Source organism: Chlamydotis macqueenii, chromosome 1 (genome assembly GCF_036417535.1).
Source record: "Chlamydotis macqueenii isolate bChlMac1 chromosome 1, bChlMac1.mat, whole genome shotgun sequence".
In the NCBI taxonomy this organism is placed as follows: domain Eukaryota; kingdom Metazoa; phylum Chordata; class Aves; order Otidiformes; family Otididae; genus Chlamydotis; species Chlamydotis macqueenii.
The window spans coordinates 138871555-138889676 of record NC_141556.1 but is presented as its reverse complement, the minus strand read 5'-3'; positions in this window follow the sequence as shown (position 1 = coordinate 138889676).

Sequence of the window (18122 nt, the reverse complement as noted above, 5' to 3'; positions counted from 1 at the left end):
TCTGTGTCTTTTACTCTCTGTTAAGATGTCTCATTAATTTTCCCTTGTTATGGCTGTCTAGTAAAATTATCTGCTTTCCGACATTGTTTACAGACCTCAGATTAGGTCATTCCCTCAGTGCGCCAGACACTATGCAGAATACAAATAAAATCCCTGGATCTTCCAAACCAGAAAGTCTAACAGATGGGAAGGTATATTCTAAAAGCGCTAAATGGTCAAGAGTATTACTGATTCCCCTCAACTCTGATTTCTGTATTATTTCAATACTGCAAAACTGTAACATCCTTAAGAAAATTATCATATCAAAATAGGAAATTTCTCATATTTAGATGTGGTTTGTGTCTTTATCATGATTTTCTGAAATGAGAGGTTTGTGCAATAGGGCAATTAGATAAGAAAATAGATAAAAGAATGCTTATGCTCATTATTACTAGGCCAATATATTTTAGACATAAAACAAAACTGACAATTTAGGTAGAATAAATACTTATCTATATTATAGCAAACAAGAACAAATGCACACATTTGTGGTTTTATGTATAATATTAATCGATTAATATTTCAAAAGTTTATTGAGCTGCCAAGCTGGAAGACCTTCTCAGTGCCACAAATATGCCCAGTACTGATCAGAAAACTAAAGCAACTTATGTTTGAGCAATTAAACCTTATCTGTGTGGTTCTAGCTACATTCCTTAATGAAGAAGATACAAGTATGTGTTTTTAACTCTGTAAATTGTATGTTAATAATTTCAGTAGCAAATACATGACTTAGAATGAGTGATACCAGAGCAACTCTTCGTGGTCCAACAGATATGCTGGTTTTGGCTGGGACAGAGTTAATAGTAGCTAGTATGGGGCTATGTTTTGGATTTGTGCTGAAAACAGTGTTGATAATACAGGGATGTTTTAGTTACTGCTGAGCAGCGCTTACACAGAGTCAAAGCTTTTTCTGCCTCTCATGCCACTCTATCAGCAAGTAGCCTGGGGGTGCACAAGAAATTGGGAGGGGACACAGCTGAGACAGCTGACTCCAACTGGGTCACTCCATCTGGGATATTCGACACTATATGATGTCATGTTCAACATATATATATATGGGAAAAGAAGAGGGGGGGGGGGACATTCAGAGTTATGATATTTGTCTTCCCAAGTAATCACTATACATAATGAAGCCCTGCCTTCCTGGAGATGGCTGAACACCTGCCTGCCAATGGGAAGTGGTAAATTAATTCCTTGATGTGCTTTGGTTGCATATGTGGCTTTTGCTTTACTTATTAAACTGTCTTTATCTCAATCCATAAGTTTTCTCACTTTCACCCTTCCGATTCTCTCCTCCATCCCACTGGGGAGGAGTGAGCGAGTGGCTGTGTGATGCTTAGTTGCCAGCTTGGGTTAAACCACAAGAACATGTTTTAGAAACCAAACGAAACCAACCAACCAAACAAAAACAACAAAAAACCCCACCACAAAACAAAAGGCAAAACAAATTAAAAGCAACACAAGGTTTTACTTACACAAAATGTCAGGCTTTGGAATAACTTTCCATACTTTCATGTAGCAATTGTTTCTATAAAATGCAGCATCTAGATAAGGTTTTGTGTTTCCTGTCTCTGCAAAATGGCCTTGTGAACAAAAAACTGTAAGCAGTATCAAAATTTATGGAAAGCCGTATCTTCCCCTACATGAAACACATTCAAAACAATTTGGTGTCACGTAGATATTATAGGAAGAGTTCGTATTCAGGAAAAGAAAAAATTCTCTCAGATATTACTCAAGTTGCCTGTTAATGAGTGTCCTATTGACATTATTACGTTATAGGTGTTCCTTGTAGAAAGCCACAAAACCCCATTTTTAAAAAAATAACTGTTTTAAGGAAGATGGAGAAAGTGTATTGGTGGTGATTATATAGGCTTAAAAATTACTTAGAGTCATCCAAGCCACCTAGTAATAGTTACCTTTCTCCTTTGGTGTACAAATTTTTCCTAAATCAAAAAATGGTTGACTAGTTTTAGCCATAGAATAACAGAATAGGTCATCTAGTCCAACCTTCCTGAGAGGAGCAGGGACATCTTCAACTAAATCAAGTCACTCAGAGCCTTATCCAACCTGACCTTGAATGCTTCCAGGGATGGGGCATCTACCACCTCTCTGGACAATCTGTTCCAGTGTTTCACCACCCTCATTCTAAAAAATTCTTCCTTATATCTAGTCTGAATCTTCCCTCTTTTAGCCTAAAATAGGCCCTGCTAAAAAGTCTGTCCCCATCTTTCTAATAAGCCCCCATCAATTACAGAAAGTTTACAATAAGGTCTTGCCAGAGACTTCTCTTCTCCAAGCTCTCTCAGCCTTTCTTCATAGGACAGGTGTTAAATTTCTCTGATTATTTTTGTGGCCCTCCTCTGGATCCTTTCCAACAGGTCCACGTCCTTCTTACTTTGGGGGCTCCAGAGCTGGATGCAGTACTCCAGGAGGGGTCTCACGAGAACATAGTAGAGGAGCAGAATCACCTCCCTCAACGTGATTCTTTTGGTGTAGCCCAGGAGATGGTTGGTTTTCTGGGTTGTGAGTGCACATTGCCAGCTCACATCCAGTTTTTTCATCTACCAGTAATCCCAAGTCCTCTTTGTAGGGCTGCTCTCAATCAATTCATCCCCCAGTCTGTTTTGATATTGGAAGTTGCCCTGACCCAGGTACCAGACCTTGTATTTGGCCTTGTTGAGCTTCACGAGGTTCACATGGGCCCACTTCTCAAGTCTGTCCAGGTCCCTCTGGACGGCATCCTGTCCCTCAGTTGTGTCAACTGCACCACTGAACTTGGTGTCATTGGCAAACTTGCTGAGGGTGCACTTGATCTCACTAAAACATTGATGAAGATGTTAAACAGTACTGGTCCTAATACAGACCCTGGAGGGGCACCACTTGTCACTGATCTCCATTTGGACATTGAGCCATTGACTGCTACCCTCTGGATGTTACCGTCCAGCCAATTCCTCATCCACCAAAAAGTTCATGCATCAAATCCTTATAACTCCAATTTAGAGAATAATGTTGAAGGTGACTGTGCAAAAGCCTTTCAGAAGTCCAGATAGAGGAAATCCATAGCTCTTCCCTTGTCCACTGATGTAGTCACACCATCACAGAAGGCCACTAGGGTGGTCAGGCAAGACTTGCCCTTGGTGAAGCCATGCTGGCTGTCTCAAATAACCTCCTTGTCCTCCATGTGCCTCAGCATAGCTTCCTAGGAGGATCTGTTCCATGATCTTCCCAGGCACAGTGGTGAGGCTGACAGGTCAGTAGTTTCCACAGTCCTCCTTTCTACCTTTTTTAAAAATGGGTGCAGTGTTTCCATTTTTCCAGTCAGCAGGGACTTCTCCTGACTGCCATGACTTTTCAAATATCATGGAGAGTGGCTTGGCAACTACATCAGCAAATTCCCTCAGGACTCTGGGATGCATCTCATCAGGTCCCATAGACTTATGTATGTTCAAGTTCCTCAGGTGGTCACAAACCTTACAGTGGGAGGGACTTGCTCCCTCAGTCTCTGCCTCGAGGTCCATCCACTCAAGAAGTGTGGGAAGAGAGATTACCAGTGAAAGACTGAGGCAAAAAAGTTGTTGAGTACCTCAGCCTTCTCCTCATCTGTTGTTACCAGTTTGCTAGTCATATTCATTGGGGAGGGGTATGCTTCCTTTGACCCAGCCCCTTCTCACCTAGTCTCAATTCAAATGAGAATATTCAATTCTTATCTGTCCTTATTAGCAAAAAGATAAAAACGTCATCCTGCTAGTACAGTGACAAAGTTCATCAGCACAGCAATAGATTAATATTCTCAGGCTTCCGTTTCTCTCTCCCTTCATAAGGTGTTACGACAGACAAACAACAAAGTTGGCTTTGTTTTCCATAGAGTATGCATTTATTCCAGTTTGACTGTTTTATATTTGTACAACAAAATTGTATTAAATTTTTTCTTTAAACTATTTTATTTTAAAATATATATTCTGGATTGTATTTAAAAGCAAAACAGGAATAAAAAAAAATTAAACAGCTACATAAAATAGAAATTGGAAATTGCTGTGAAATTGTATCTAATGCAATGGCTCTACATGCATGCTGGTCAAAGAACTGAGTATTAGATTGGCAGATTTGCTCTTTTGTCTCCTTAAAGGGCTGTAAGCATAGTAAGAAGTAGTCTCAGTGTTTGCTCTGAGGCATAAATCACTGTGAAAACAACTTCTTACTCTGATAAACTGATTTAGCCCACAGAACTTCCTTAGGTGTTTTGTATACTTTCTGTTTAATTGCATTCTAGTTTCTTTCTAGACAAAAGAATTTCAGCTAATGAGATAAGAGATACTCAGATTTGCTCTTAATCTAGTGCATTGGTGACTTAGTGGTACTAAGTTAATCCTGGATAAAGGAGTGAAGAAAGCCAGGGATATACAGGACTTAACAATAACAGAGTGTCTTTGTAATGTTTAATCCATTGTCTATTGTCTGCATATGCAGTGTGTATATATACATATATATATAAAGTGTATATTATTTGTATATATAAATATATTAAAATACTTATATAAAATGAGCTTTAGATCCAATACTAATGGCTTACGACAGACATAACTTTGAAAATGTGGTCTATGGAGTGGTACCTGGCATGCATGGTATATTCTGTGCCTTCCACAGTATAGGTTGCAGGGTTGTTATCCTGTCAACAGAGACTTTTGCTTGTGTATAACATTAGAAGAACATTCCTGATGGCTCTGGACAGAATATCTACACTCAAATTACATATTCTTGAGCATTTGAGGTCTATTTTAGAATTTGGTTCTGATTTTTGTTACGTTCATTACTAAAATTCGTTTCAGAAGACTGCTTATTACTGTATAGTGAAGTCTTAGAGGAAAACCACCTGTGTTCAGCAAATCTGAATGATGCTAGCTGGTTGATAAAGATAGTGTGAAACATGCAGTTTACTTTTAGAAAACTGCAAATGACTGTGAATAGATGTTACTAAGCTACTTCCAGATTGGTTTCTGTCCTGTGTTGTGATGTATGCAGTTATCGGTATTACTGCACACATCCTTAGATGTCTGGGACAGTCATGATCCAGGATGCAAAATGAAAGTTACAGAAATACGACACTAAATGGGCTATGGATCTAATCCATACAGCTTTTTCTGTGCTTCTTTTGTAACCCTAAATATGATGAGTTTCAAATCCTGAGTTTCCTCATGATAACAGTCATACCTGTAGCTGATTGTTTTCTGAATCCATATGCATGCCTGCCCCCATTTCCCCTTCTCTTCAGAGTGGTACATTACTGCTTGTATTTGAGACAAAGCAGATAAGAACACAGCATCATTACTTTATTATTTTAGTGGCTACAGAACTTTCAGTTATCCTAATTGTTGATTACTGGAATAATCTCCTTGTGTTAAAGAACAAGCTGTTCTTGACAAAATAATTAAATGAAATGTATTTCTTCTCAAACAAAAAACAAAATGATGAATCTCCATTTTTTTTTTTCTCACTGTTTCTTAATTCTTGTTTTAACTTTACTAGAGAGATATTTGTCTTCTGTTACCCAACTATTGTCATTCTGGAGGACAGATTTTCTCATTTGTCTATGGACACCTCAATGGTTATCCCTTAACTTGTCTTGGATACAGCCTTCTCCTGAGTGTCCTGCCAATTACTACATTTGCTGATAAAAGCATGGTGTATACTGGAATAGAGGTATTGTCCATCTACTTCAGCATCTTTTTTTTTTACAGAAAAGCTGTTTATATTGACCAAAACTAAAGTAAATCATAGATGGTGAGATCTTTTCCCTCTTAGGTGATATTGTGGACACCTTCTTCCATGAAGATCTCTTTTCACTTCCTAGTAAATATCAGATTAGGATTTCAGACATAATATTTCGTCTGCTTTCAATACTACTTCTGTTTGGGCTAATTTGTAAAGTGAAAACAATTTTCCTTGTAAATGTTTTAGTTTAATTTTATTCTTTAATTTGACATATTTATAATTAAGCTGCAGCTACATATCCTTTTTTTTTGGCTCCAGCTATTCCATGAAAGAAATTTATGAGCCCCAGGCTATCACTTGGTTGATTGTCCCTGACAGTGAATGGCCGAGGATGACCATCATCTCAGATTTGCCAGCTAATATACTTATTTGATTGCTCCCTAGTCTACTTCGGGAAAAATAAGCCATGTTAGTTTAAAATATTTAGACAGGGCCACTGCCACATTATCCATTTTGATTGAATGTTTACAGAGCAGATCAACTAGCAGACTGGAGAGGCCCCAACCTCCAGAAGGTGGGACATGGCAAGATGACGGAGATTGGGACTGATACCTCTCCAGTGGCACGCCAGACCCTGAGGAGGTCATGTGTCTGTGTGGTTAGTTGTACTGAGATTTTCTGTTATGTTCCTTGACAGGATATTTTTATTTGGAATCTATGATGAAAGGAGACCTCTGGGCTCTCCCTCCCTCTAGTTACTGCAGTTACTGATTTCCATGCTTACATTTCAGATTTTGAAATGGCAAATTACAGAACTACTGCAGATTCACCCACTACAGGGAAGAAAAGTTCCCAATTTCCAGGTGATGAAGGAACAGTAACACTGCCATTTCTGCAGCAATTTTTTTTTGCCTGGTAGATCGGTGTGGCTATATTAGTCTGCAGCAGCAGGACCAGAGTGTTTTTCAGCTGGGTTACTATGTCCATTTTAGTTTCTTCAGCTGGTAGCAGAGCATAAGCAGCAATTTACATTTAATCTCATCACTGATTGATTCCATTCACCTGGTTAACACCTCTGCCACAGAACAATGGAGGTATTTTTCTAAAATATTGTTCTTGGCTCAATAGGAATGATTAAATATAAATGCCTGTTACTGTTCTGTGTTTCAATGTGTTTGGCTAGCTGCTAGCTCTCAAGCTACCTGAAATTTTATAGTGCACCATCATCATTTTTTTTTCCTTTTATCTGAAAGTGAAAAAATTTGAAACCAGATGAAGAAACAAGTTTTATTTTATCTTACTAACAATTGTTGTTAGATATCACATTTTCATAATAGCACTATTTTGTATTCTGGGGACTCATGGTGGTATTATTCAAATATACTTTTCTTTTAAACCAACACAGGTGTGACAGAGGTTTCCTGTTCTTCTCCTTGTCTGGCAGAAACCAGCCAACCTGAACAGCAGCCACTTTGCCTCCCATTCTTCTGTAGGCTAGTTGTAAGTTACATATATATAGGCTTGCATCCTAGAAAAATGATTGCAAAATTATTCATCTGTTTCTAGGAGGTCTTATGAAATTTAAATGACAGTATGTTAGCTACAGTTCTTAAGGGACTGCTCAGTGTCAGAAACATATTTATTTCAATGACCATATGGCATCATCAGCTGACAGTATGCCTTAAGAAGCCTTGGGCTATTGCTCCAACCACTAGTCCATGTGAGAGCAAGCTGAGTCTCAATCTTCAGTTCTGGAACTGGCATTTTAAAATCAGAGGAAATCCTACTTACCATTACCATGCCTGGCTGCCAGTACGGAAAGCAGCACATCAGGTGAAGTGTCAACCCTTCACATTTCAGTGCATGTGGACAGCCAGGAACTGTAGAAGGAACTGTTCAGAAGGTTTTAAGGAACTTTTATATTAACAGAAACATTTATAGGGAAAGACAACTTCTGACTAGTGGGTCACATCTGGCATTTTGGACCTTGACTGAGGATGTAGAAATGGTGAAGTTTACCCAAATCTTTGACTTAGAATTTTATGTCTTGGCAGTCCACAGAATCTTTGTTCAAGTGTCTCATAGCCTTGTAATAGTATAAAATTTTCAGGCAGATATACCTTCACCAATGAAAGCATCCGGAGTTATAATCAATGTTGTTCGAATGGTGTCTTCTGAAAGTAGCTGCACTCGAACAGTTAATGACATAGGGAGGCTAGAGGCTCATTGTCTATTCTCATCCACAGCTTCCTCTGTAGGAGCACAGGGATCTCATAGTTGTGAGAACATCTCTGCCAGACAAGGCTTTGAACAAAGCACAGTTACAGGATATACAGCTGATTTTTATATTCAGTAGCCCAGTGTTCAGCTGTAGGATGTTTAAGTCCAGTTCCATTCCTTATCAATGTGGGGAGCAAATTGGTGAGCCAAAGAAGGAGAAACTTTGGCTTATGTTTCCCAGACACAGGACCTAGCTGGAGTAGTCTCTGCCTTCTCTTTCCACACACACTGCACATTGCTCAGAAAGTGTTTCTGCTATTTGCCATCATCACTATTATTTATCTCACATTTATCGTAAATAAAGTTTCAGAGCAAAGAAACCTGTTCTGTCTTTTGGAGCTCTGTTTTGGTCTACGTAACCTGTCATTTGGAGCTGAGACTTAGAATAGTTGTGCAGTAGCATTGACAGATCTGCTTATAGCTGAGTATCTTGCATCAAACAAATGCTCTCATTTTTTTTTAGTTTTAATCAGCCCATAGACTATCTCATCTCAACTCTTCAGCTGGGGCTGCTGGTATGGTCATAACAGACATGAGCTAACTGTTCTGTAAAGCTCATGATCAAAACCTGGGTTTTGGTGGCTTTCTACAGAGATCTCCTATAATGTAATAATGTTGATGAGACATTAAAAACCATAAAAACACCTATTACTTGAAAATTCTGAGTTAATTGGTTGAGATTAAAGTTTTCCCCCACCTTTCCTGGTCCACTAGCTTGGCATGGAAAAGGTACATCTGTTTCCACAGTCAGTTTTAAAATGAGAAAACAACGTTTCACATGACATCTGGCCATTTTCAGTGCTCCAAGCCCAAATGACCATTCATAAAAAGATGAAGAACTGGCCTTTGGAATTAATCCAGCATGAGATGTGAATGTAGGCCACTAGAGCTATTGCTATTTATTGCTCTTCCATTTCACCTCACTGAACATACTGAGATAGCATTAACTAATAATCTATTCTGAATATAAAACCTCTAATACCACTTACATCATAATAGTTTAATACTCTATGCCATTAGAGTTGACATAATGATAATACCCACTTTGTAATGGAAATCATTTTAATAGAAAGAGCATTAAAACAACACAGTACATGAAGAAATTGTTATTAAGTATGTGTTCACTGAAGTATCTACTGAAAGGCAAACTATGACCCTTTGGAAACTGGTAGATAGCAGCAGTAACAAGGATGCCTGCCTATATTATAAACTGGCTAAACAAGATGGCAGAATGAGTAGAAGTCTGCAAGTATGGCTATCCTTACTCTCTTTACTAATAGAAGCACAATATCCATTCTGATAAATGACTATATTACTCTCTTAAATCTTAACTTTTTCCTTCAGTTTTTTTCTCTGCAATTTTTTTTTTAAACTATTTCATGTTAATTCTTATGAAGTTACATAAAATGCATAGAAATTGCTAAGTGAATTCTAGGATTTGGACTTAATTTGTGAATGAAGAAGGCTGAAGAGGTCTTGTGGTTGGACTATGTGATATAAATGATAAATTTGCAGGGATTCTCACAAGGAAACAATTTTCCCATATTAAAAAACATACAAGACAGGACTGGATTAAGTCCCTTCTACCACATGAAGTCTGAATCTTACAATCCATATACCGTTTTCTAGGCTGTGTAGGCAGTTTTACAAGACTGAATGTCAAACTCTTTTCTCAAATATGAGAAAGAAGTTGTTCTTCTATTCAGTCTTCCCTTACCTGCCTGATGGTAGGCTTTAATGAAGATCTTTTACACTCACCAGACATGGTTCCTTTGTAGTTAGTCTAATTGCTTCTGTTATGGATAGTGCAATGGTGTTATCTCTACTACCACAAAATAAATACACAAATAAAAAGGAAGAGGGCAATATTTTGGGAGTTTTTAAGGAAATAATTGATTGGTTGATTTGTAATTCTAATCTTTCATTTCTTTTGTTTGTTGGTGTAACAATCCAAGCTTGCAGGCTAAAGATTTGGTTATAGAGACTTCATCTAGTCTTCTGGATTAAGAGACAGCCCTTTGTATATAAACTGTTTTCCTGATACTAAAACAAAAGTAGAAAGTCATTTAAGTATTTAGGTAAAATAATATCAGGAAGGATAATCTTTTAATGCTTAGAGGATGATTCCTGGCCTTTATACCTGATACGGTGTCTCCTGCACAGCAGCTTGCAGTTGCTCATAGGTTACATGTCCAAGAACTAATCACTGCACACATCAACCTGGGGGGCTGAAGGAGCAGTGATGGGCAGAGGAACCCCTGTAATCTGGTGAGGGCAAGCAGGGCACCTGATTTGGTGACTCCTCAGGCTGTCAAAGACTGAGCAGCTTCTTGCTGCGGTGTGAAACCCAAAGGGGAGTCAACCAGCTCTCCCCAGGAAGCCTTGCAGACTGAAGGGGGCTGCTGACTGAAGGAGGATAAGGCTTGTTACAGGATGCAGAGGGAAAAGCATAGCCTTGCAGTCCTGTAAAACTTACGCCGTGGCTCATTGTGGTAGGTAAGCATAAATCATCAACCAATGCATGTCAGATCTCTGTAGATGCAGAAGATGATACAAATTACACTAACAGTTTTCTGGTCTTTGATAACTTTAGCCCTACAAGATCCAGCAGTCAGATACAAGGGTTTCTGAGGGTACTACATTTACAGTTTGCTGTAACTTCTGTCAAGTTGGCTTTAAAAACAGCTTTAGGAGAAACAGCCACTTATCTCTGTCTTTTGTGGGGCAAAGAACAATAAATATCTGACTGGTTAAGTGTTTTTATGTTGTGTTCAGTGTGTGAATGTGTGCACTTATGCCTTCAGACGAATATTGTGAGCTTGGTGCTACAAAGCACAGAGTAAATGCTGTACTAGAAGTTCTTCAACACCTTGTGCTGAGCATGTCCATGTGTCATTTCTCTCTTTTGCCCTCAGAATAACAGAGGTCTCTGAAGCAAATATACCCAAATGACAAATGGATTGGCTAGTACTTCTAATAGTACATTTCTGCCTGCCTCCGTTCTCAGTCGAAAGAAAAATGTTTATAATATAGATTAATTAGATAATTCTCATGGGTTTTGTCACACAGATTGTATAAATATACACAAGTATGTATAAACAAATGATCCTTATACACAAATTATTTTGGAATTATTATTTTTAAGTCAATTAAAAATACTCTGTTTGCAGAGTTACTTTGTACACATTTCCAAAGCCATAGATACAGAACTCAAACCGCTATTTTTGGCTTTGGCAATATATATATATAAAAAAAAAGCTTGTTTTGTTTGTAGAATAAATGGTACTCCCACTCCTAAATGCAGGGCACTGAGAGTATGGGGATGGAGGAGCTAAGCTTGGAAATCTGAATGGAGTTTCTTGCTCTTAGCGCAGATACACTATGACCTTTACACATTGACACAGAAGAACAAGATTATTACTATGCAGTTTCTGAAGGGCACTCATTTCTATTCCTGTTTACCAAAGAAGAAAATAAAGTCCAAAGTAAATTAAAGAAAAAACAGAATCTCTTAAAATCCAGAGGGATTTTTTTTTCCCAGTTTAAGATGTTATTACACTTATCTATTTACAGTAGCATTTAGAAGCTACACCCAAGATCAGAATAGAAAGGTGGCTGATTGTTATACACTGAATTTTAATTATCATTCATTGCAACAGTAATTTAAGTTAATTAGAGCATCAACTTCCTAATGACTAGATATATTTGAAATACATAGATGTTGGTATGGAAGATAAAAGAAAGAACCAAAGCAAAAAGATTTTTTTTTTCCTCCTGGGAAAAAAATAAAACCTACTTTAATAATACATTGTTAAAGTTGTAATTTCGTCTATTATGCATATACTCACATTACATTGCCTGACTTCAGCTGGTTCAAATTAGTTAGGAGTAACAGATGGAAATCACCCTGAGGTTAATATCTCTTCTTTTCTGAACTGGCAAATTCCAGCAGGTTTTTTATATCCTTAATTTTGTTATGTTACTACTTGCAAATTCACACTGTAAGCATTTTTTTTCTTTTTTTTTTTTTTTTTTTTTAGTTATATTCTTCATTATACATCAAGGGTATCTTGTGCCTTTTAATTCATTATATTCATAATAACTGTGGTGGTACACTGGTTCTCATGAGTCTGCTGTTTGATTACTCTTACGAGCATCTGTTATTAGTTCTGCATTTCTCACAGCAAGTATTCTGAACATACCTGTCTGTTCTTTGCGGCTTATTCTTTGTGCATTATTTTGATCTTCACTACAACCTTACTAGAAATCACATGGCAGTTATTTTTACGCAAAATATTGAATGCTTAGTCTGCTGTGTAAGATATTAAATGAATGCTTAAGGCATTAAATGTGTGTTCTTATACTACATAAGTATGCAAAGATTTATGAGTGGTTGATAATGTTGTACACCAAGGAAGTTAAAGGTTTCGACAATCTAAATAATCTGCAGAAAGTCAGGAAGGGATACACTGGAAAATCCCACCTCTGTTTTGTAGTAGGGAGACTGTAAAATCATCAAGACTCCATTTTGTCACTATCTGAAAAATGCTTAAGTATATGTTGAAGTCAAAGGTAATTTTAAATACATGCATTTGCTGAAGTACTTAAATATGGTACCCAACTTCACAGATTATAGCAGAAGTAAAAATTGAATAATATCTAGTTCACTGTACACATTCTCAGACTGTCTCTTCCTATTAAAAAAACCCTTCTAGACAGTATTCCAGCAAAGCTTACGGAAAACATACTAAGATGTAAAACCTACTTCAAAGCTACCATAGAATATCTCATCAAAACAGAGTCCTTTCTCTGTGTGTGTGTGAAAAAAAAAAGAGTACATTTTTAAAATATCTCTGTGTTCCACAGGAAATATACAGAAAACTGCATGTCCCTTATAAGCTTAATCTTCAATATTCTTCTCAAAATATTTCACTGCTGCTGATATTGCATATAGTGCAGATTTTACTTAAAACTGCTCATTAGAAGTATATTCTTTGAGTTAAAAAGTTAAGTGCTCAAAAAAGCCCCATGGAAGATCAGGAGAGTAGTGTAAACCTCCTCCTGTGCATGAACATTATAATATAGTCATTAATTATGCAGGCAACATTGAGCTCTTTGAAACACTTGTCTGCAATATGAAGAATTGAGGAGCTTACATAGTAAGATTTCCTTTGTTAAACCAGACATAAAAATACACACTTGAAAAGAAGATTTTTTTAATTTTATAATAAAGGTGTAATCAATAAGGATAAGGTTCACTAAACATACCTTTAACACTTGAATTGCTAGAATAACAGGTTTACATTGTGCTCACCCATGCAGACTAGGATTAAAGAGAGAAGACTTGGCCTGTGACTTTCATGGACACGTACTGAGAGCAGAGACATTATGAGATTGAAAATCATTAGGGTAGGTACCATTTCAGGTTCTGATGAGCACTACACACTGGAGTTCATGGGCTTTTTCCTGCTTTTCTCAAAAACTTTGCCTTCCGGCTCCTTTCTTCTCAAATCTTCAAACTAGTCTCTTTCTTCCCCAGTTTCAGGTTTAGCTATTCCAAGCTCCAATTTAGTAGGTTTTTTATTTTGGTTTCTTCTTATTTTTTCCCATTCTATTCCTCTGAGAAAAGAAAAAAAAAAAAAAGATATCTGAAAATTGGATCTGCGTGATCAGTACAGGCACTTTGTGTGGACAACAGGAGCCCAGCTATAGATTCAAGGACTCTCCAATCTGCCCCCAGATTGAAGCATGGCCAGTGGGACTGAAATCTTTGAAAAATTTGAAGATTTCAGATGTCTAAAATAAACAAATCCTCAGAAAGCATGTGTGAACTGCAATACAATTTAAAAAAAAAAAAATCTTTAAATTTGACTTACTTGTATGGATTTTTGTAGCATAGACAAAAGAGTCACATTTCTTATATGGGCCCTGACTCTACTACGTTTCAAATCCTTTCACTAAAGTAGAAAAAAGACCAGAATTTTTTGAGAAAATATTGCTTTTTTTTTTTTTTTTAATTTTACAATGATGGAACAAAGTATTTTCCTCTATTCTGATGCCTAAAAATGCCTGGATAGCTTTATTCCTTTTTATTTTTTAATTTTTCTTTTAATCAGCCTACCGGCTGGGAAATTTCAGTCCAGATGGTTGAAGTTTGGCAAACTTATAAACAAACAAAATCAAGGTCTTAAAAATGGAAGTGATGGGCAACATTACTAATTAGGCATTCTATATTTATTTTGCCCAGCTGCTTTCTCTTTTCCATCTCCAAATAAAAACAACCAAGAAAACAGAAAATTTATTTTGGTAAAAGATTCTAGGTTTGAGGCTATGTTCAAAGGGAGGAGTTAATGAAAACCTATGCATTAATATCTAAACATACTTTTAGGTAGCTATCTTCCCTGAAAATGTCAATCTTCTTTCCCAAACACCTCTAAAAATACCATTGTTTGAATTATTCTAATTATGATAATTCCACAGTCAAACAGATAATCTTCTGTCTGTAGATGTATTTTTTTTGACAACTATCTGTGTTCTAAAGGAGAGCTTTTCCATTCATTTTTACAACTCAACTGCCCAGCTTCATAGGTTTACCACTTATGATCAAAGTCAACATCAAAACACAAGTAAAAGTAATGTAAAATTGGAGTGAAAATGTTGGTGACACTCTAAACTTCCATTTCCTGATTTCAGATGACTCATTTGATCACCATCGTCTTGTATTTCTTCTTTACATTTAGCACATGGAACTTAACCATATCCATTCTGTAAGCAGTCCATCAAGCACTCACGATTCACTGACAGGAAGCATATCTTTTCCTCAGGCCTAAGTGCCTTTCTGATGGTTGGCTCTGTGCTAAAGGCACTTTTGATATTATGGTCTTTATTCCAACTTTTGAGATCTGTGTTTGCTGGAGAAGATTTACACTCTGCATCTCAGATGTGGCAACATGGAAAAGCTGGAAAAAGACAGCCATGGAGCCACAGCACCATCAAGTGACGATTGCCTCTGTCACTGCAAATTCTACTTCATGAGTACACATAAGGTAGTCTCACTTTTGTCTCTCACCCTTTCTCTGTGACAGGTAGTGAAAAAATACCTTTGTAAGTTAATAATCACTGGTTAAATAATTAAATTTACCCTCTTTTTTCATTATTTTAAGTGGAACTTTCTTCTATTAAGCCTTTTGTAATATGTTTTTTTTTGGAATTACCATAACACATTCTATTCAGAGTATATACTAGAAGGCTACAATCCAGTGACTGGACTTCCTTTCCAGTCACTTGTGCTACACAAGGTAACGTTGGCCAAACCATTTAGTATTTTTGTGCTTCAGTTCTCATGAATGGAGTGTGGAAATTAGTAGCTATCCCTATTTTAAATACAGATATACAAATGAAATACATTATATCAAGGTATTTTATAAGTCTAACTCCTTTATCGTATTTGTTATTTCTTTTCTGTTTCTCTAAGGAATTTGTGGGAGCTATAACTTACAACATCACTTGTGTGATCATGCAGAGACAAACACAGGTATTCACAGGAGCTTTCTGAAGCCCACATTAGTATTTCCTGCGGTTCCCATGTTCCATCAACTCTATAAAGCAGAGAATAGCCCATACACCAGGGAATCATCACAGGAATCATCAGATGGACATTAGGTCTTCTTTTAACAGGCCACAAAGAAGAACAGAGGACAGCAAAGGACACGTGTTTGGCTTGTGTGCTGAAAGAAAGGCAAAGAAGATTTTCTTCTTCCACTTCTCCCGCAGTCTGGAGCTTTTTAGTATCTACTTCAGTTCCACATGCAAAATCACCCTTGAGCTGTGCTATCTCAGGCCAGCCAGAGAGGCCTTTGAGACTATACCTTTTTGCAATACAGAGTCTTTTTGTTCAGAGCAAAGGACAGGAAAATGGGGAAAAATTAGCTTCATGTCTGTTGTGGTTTAGCCCTAGTTACCACCCAGTTTCTCGTTCACCCTCCCCCTCCCCAGCAGGACTGGGGAGAGAACTGGGGAGAAAGGAAAACTTGTGAGTTGAGATGAAGAAAGTTTACTAAAATAGCAGAGGAAAACTACAATAATAACAGAATATAAAGATACTAAAATATACAAAATGAACAATGCATGATTTCTTGCCACCTGATGTCCCAATAACCGATACAGCCTGTCCTGAGCAGTGATCATGGAAACAAGACCGAGCAGCAAGCAAGGGAGCGAAAGGGAGCCAGCAAGGTAGAGGGAACAACACCAACAAGAGAGAGAGAGAGAGATGAATGCCAGGAAAGCAGATACCCCCTTGCCTCCTGGACAACCCCCCCTTATATACTGAGCATGACGTTTATGGCATGGAATACTCTCTTTGGCCAGTTTGAGTAAATTATTCTGTCTGTCTTTCTCCCAGCTTCCTGCATCTGCACATTAGTGAGACTTGGAAAGCAGGACGGTGTCCTCGGTCTCATTAGCAACAACTCATATCATCAGGGTGTTTATGAACATTCTTCACATATGAAATCCAAAACACACTGGCTACTGAAAGGAAAATTAGCTCCATCCCTGCTGAAATCAGGACAATGTCACACTGAGATCCTTAGAGGTGGAATGTAAACCTAAATTGACACTATCTTTTCCAATAGCTCCTTCATAGGTATTCTATCATACAAATGGAAAGATACGACAGGATGTAACATAGGAGATTCTATTGCCTAAAATGATACTACAATATAACTTAGAAGAATATTTTATTGACCATTAACACATCGTATATGTATATACAGAGAGATAAATAAAATATGTATGCACGTTGTATATATATATTTATATTATGACAAGTATCAGGGGATTTTTCACCTTCATTACTCTTGTGGTTTTTATTCTCAAACATGATCACATAATACTGGAACAATAAGCAAGGACATCATAAATATTTCATTCAAACACCAAAAGAAGATTCAGGAACTGGATACTGGATACCATTTATGCTCATCCTTGATTCTGGAGAAGTCAGAGTGAGAGGGAGAGTCTTTGAGTTAATGGCTGTTAGACTATCTGTAAGTAAATAATGTCAGACATTAACTGACTTCCTGAGGCCAAAATCTGCAATTCTGTTAATGTCCCAGACAATCTGACTGAACTCATTGGGTATAATCAGAAACAAATTTAGCCTTTCTCTTACTTGTAGGTCCCTCACTCTTGTTAGGTAAGCAGAGCTTGGAACCCCCTGGGGGAACATATACAGCTCCACTCAGATAGATGTGGACTTTCAGATGACACAAACCCCTCAGCGAGACTGTGAATGGAAACAGGTCTTGTTTAAGCCACAGCATTCTGCGTAAGATTTTGCAAAGAACCATAACCTGTTGCTAAACTACGAAGAAAACAAAAAAAACAATAAAACCAAAAACCCAGTTTCTCTGTCCTTTGGGAAGAATTTTGATGTCACGGTGGTAAAAATGACAATATCAGATAGAAGTACCCAGATTCCAAAAACTGTTCATTTAGATTCCTGAAATACGTGATTCCCCACTATGTTCAATCTGCCTGTACAGCTGGTCCCAAAACATGATTTGTGATTTTAATATGGTTAGTGAGACACAAGCTAATATGTTTTTCTCTACTGGAGCTAAAGCATTCAATGCAGGGGAAAAAAATATTAGAGAGGAATCTCTAACAATTATGTGAAATGAGAGAGAGATAATTTCCTGTGGCCATAGCCCAGGGAAATACAATGTTTCTTAATCTTGCTGCCAACAGGTCACCTCAATATCTTTATGGCCTTTATATTTAATAGCTGGGTGGAATGGGGGGGACCTCACTGTTGCAACCACCCTCCTGCCTGAAACTTCATCCTGTTTTGATGCTGTTTATTTTTAAAAAAATGTACCTGTTGAGTTTTTGCATTAAATTTCAGTCAGAGCAACAACAGTAATTAAAAAAAAAAACAACCTACAATAAAAAGAGTTGGTTTTTTTTCTAAAATGCCAAAGCTTTTCTGGAAGTCTGGTAATCACTAGCTTTTCTACTCAGCTGTCTGTGTCGCAGCATTCACAATACACTAATTTTCCATTAAGACACCTAATATTATGTGTCATACA